The 3,324-nt window shown below is 28.4% G+C and overlaps 1 pseudogene; it reads right to left on the reverse strand.

Moving 5' to 3' along the window:
• Window positions 1–6: 6 nt before the first annotated feature.
• LOC123274414 lies at window positions 7–1,452 on the reverse strand (annotated as a pseudogene).
• Window positions 1,453–3,324: the final 1,872 nt, after the last annotated feature.

The raw sequence follows: 3,324 nt of genomic DNA on the forward strand, positions 1-3,324 counted from the left end.
TATTACTGCGCTTTGATTTTCCGTCAATTTTATCGGAATTATCTTCCAAACAATTCTGAATAACATCCACTGTATTTTCATGTATAAAACGATTTGTCTCGATATTTTCAGTATTACTGATTTCACGCGATCTCTTTCTCGACATTTGGTGCTGACTGAGTTGTTTATCAATTTCATTCTGCAGATCGTCAAACTCTTCATCGATATTCTCCAACTTTTGTAGACGTTCGCGGTCTTTTTCGAGTTGCTTTGAACGCCGGTGGATCTTGTTTTCTTCCAAATCAACAGTCATGAATTCATCTAGCGTCAACGCACTTGATGGAGTATCACCGAATTCAATTAATCGCTTACGTAGTGTTGATTCATGTACCTTAACTATTTTAATAATATCACTGGGTGTACGATTAAACTCATGCAATCGTGCTGCTATTAATAAAGCAGCTCCACACAAACCTGATGGTCTTCTACCACTATGGATACTGTCACGCTTCATCCTAGTAACTAATCGTGATGCAGTTGTTGATACTTCATGAGTTTTAGCTCCAAAATCTAGTTTGCTTGCATAACGAATTATATATAAACAGGGGTCCATTGAAGGCATTGTCAAAGAAAATGCAGTAATTAATTTCAAATACGTACGTCCTAGTTCATAAACATCTATTTGAAGTACGTCGCTAATGTCAATTAATAAATTTTATGTTCTTTCTGTTCTGCATGTTATGTAAACACATGCTGCGTGACTGTGGGCTTGTTTTCGACCACGTGTTAAATTTTTAGCTAAGGCCATTTTATAAAAATTCACCGACATCTCGATGTTGTATGGTTTTAAAATTTTAAATGTAGTTGCTGACATAAATGAGTTATTCCTTTGCGTGCATTCTGAATGGTTATTTCATGAGACTCTTTGCTGTTGATTCGGTAACCACCGCCAAAACCCGACGCTGAACCTGTTGAATCACTTGCTACAAATTGACCCACGACCATCATGTTACCTGATGAAGTTTCTTCGAATGAAGTTTCGCTTACAATTAGTTGGTCTTCGTAGACCACACCACATGCTGTACATACGGAGTCTCCACGAGATGGATCCGTTTCGATGTCATTGGATCCACAGCTACGACATTTAGCTGACGACGACATGATTGCTGCTTATATTGACACCTAAAATTTAATTTATAGTTGAAATTATAACAATTACTATTAATATTACTATAATTATTACTATTATTTATGTACTTAGTCTCTATAATTATTATATGTGACGATATTCAAATGCTCAGTGAAATTTCAACAGATTGTATTTTTTTTTACACGGTAAATTATTCATTATTGTTAAATTTTTTAAACGAATGTCGTTTTTTATACAGACTATTTTATCAATTGAACTTAATTTATTTGTAAACTTAACATATTTGAATGATTTATGAGCAGTATTTGTTTGTAAGTTAGTTAAATTAAACTTATCGGTATTTTGTTTTGAAATAATTTTAATCGTTTTATTTATTTAAGGTTAAGCTGTAGATAATAAATTTTTAGAAATTTTATTTTGTTTAATTATATCTTAAATAAATTTTTAAGTCAAGTAAAATTAAGTTTCCGAAAAATAATAATTAACTAGCCATCGCGGAAACTTTGTGAAAGTTAATAATTTAAAAATTTTTTCTGAAAGAAATTAGAAAAATAAAATTTCACAAAAAACATTTATTACGGCCTAGCATTAAAACAACAAAAAAATACATAGCTAATATAGAAATTTTGACGTGGAGATCAGCATTTTAAAAAGTAAAAGTTATTTTAGTTTCAAGGTAAAGTTTTAACAAATAACTTACATATTTTAAAAATTAAAAATAAAAAACAGCAAAAATTGAAATTACACCAAAAAATGTACTCGTTTGTTCTTAAATAAAATACAACTTATAAGTTTAATTTGCTGAGGAAATCGTAATAAAATAACAAAATGCATTCAATAACTATTTTATTGTCCCAAAAGAAATGATATACAATTATACAGGGTGTCCCAGAAGTAACGGACGCCATTGTACCATCTGATGAAAAAAATAATTCTGAGCTTAGTCATTTTTAATTAGACATATATATTATATATATATATATATATATATATATATATATATATATATATATATATTTATATATCGTTCTATATAAATTATATGTGATTTTTGTAAATTAAATTTAATGTTTTTACTTGGGTCTGTTATTTTTTTGCGAAAATTTCATTAATAGAGTAAAAGTTCTGAAAACTTACGTTTAGGTTATATTCCCGGTGGATTGTTGACAGCACTCTTTCTTTTCGAATTTCACTCATCACTTTAAAATATTACGCGATGAATTATTAATTAAACACTACGTTCGATTTATTACACTTGATTACATTCTAAAATATTATAATGGAAAAGCAGTTTTATTTTTAATTCACTTCATTACTTTCACCAATTTAATAATTGTTTATTAAATTTTATTTTAATCGACGCATGCGCCATGCGCATCAGAGAAACCAAATAATACGCGACCATTGAAGGGTTAAGGCAATAGTATTGCAATTTTGGCGGATTTGCAATGCTCCAATCGAATGTTTGTACAAGCGATATGACACTGAGCTTAATATATCAAGCTAGTTCACTGCCATTTTGTGTTATTATCTTTTGCAATTATTTGGAGCAATTAATTACTCCAAATAATATACGTACAATGAATCCAGCTAGTTCTCGCGGTCGCGGTAAGTTGCTATTTTTTATATATTTTTTATTTAATGATAATGACATTAATTAATATTTATTTTATATAATTAAGAAAATACTCTGGTAAAAAAAAAAAAATACTGATTGAAAAGAATTGGAAAGCGGTCAATCCATGCAAACTGTATATCTATATATACAAACTAAAGAATTGAAATTATTGAAAATAATTCGAATTTCATCACTTTTAATTCTTTTTAATCAATATTTTTAATCAATAAGGAAAATTTTTTCTCCGGCGTATTTGTGTGATAAAATGAGTTTATTTAATTAAATTTTGTATCATTGAAGAAGCCTTAATTAACCTGAATTAGCGCCTTCTGTTTCTTATGCTTTTCTAAAACAGTTAATGAAAATCAAGTTAGCCGACATTTCAAAATTTTTATCAAAAAAATTTCAATTGAACAACTAAAATAAAAAATTGTCACATGTAAAAAAGTTGAAAAACTATGTGCAAAATTTTGTGACGAGAATATTATTATTTAAAAAAAAATTATTATAGTTAAATTTGCAATTGATCCGGTGATAGTACTATTATTTATGAAAATGAAGTTAGCCGACATTTTAA

Source organism: Cotesia glomerata, unplaced genomic scaffold (assembly GCF_020080835.1).
Source record: "Cotesia glomerata isolate CgM1 unplaced genomic scaffold, MPM_Cglom_v2.3 scaffold_332, whole genome shotgun sequence".
Classification (NCBI taxonomy): Eukaryota; Metazoa; Arthropoda; class Insecta; order Hymenoptera; family Braconidae; genus Cotesia; species Cotesia glomerata.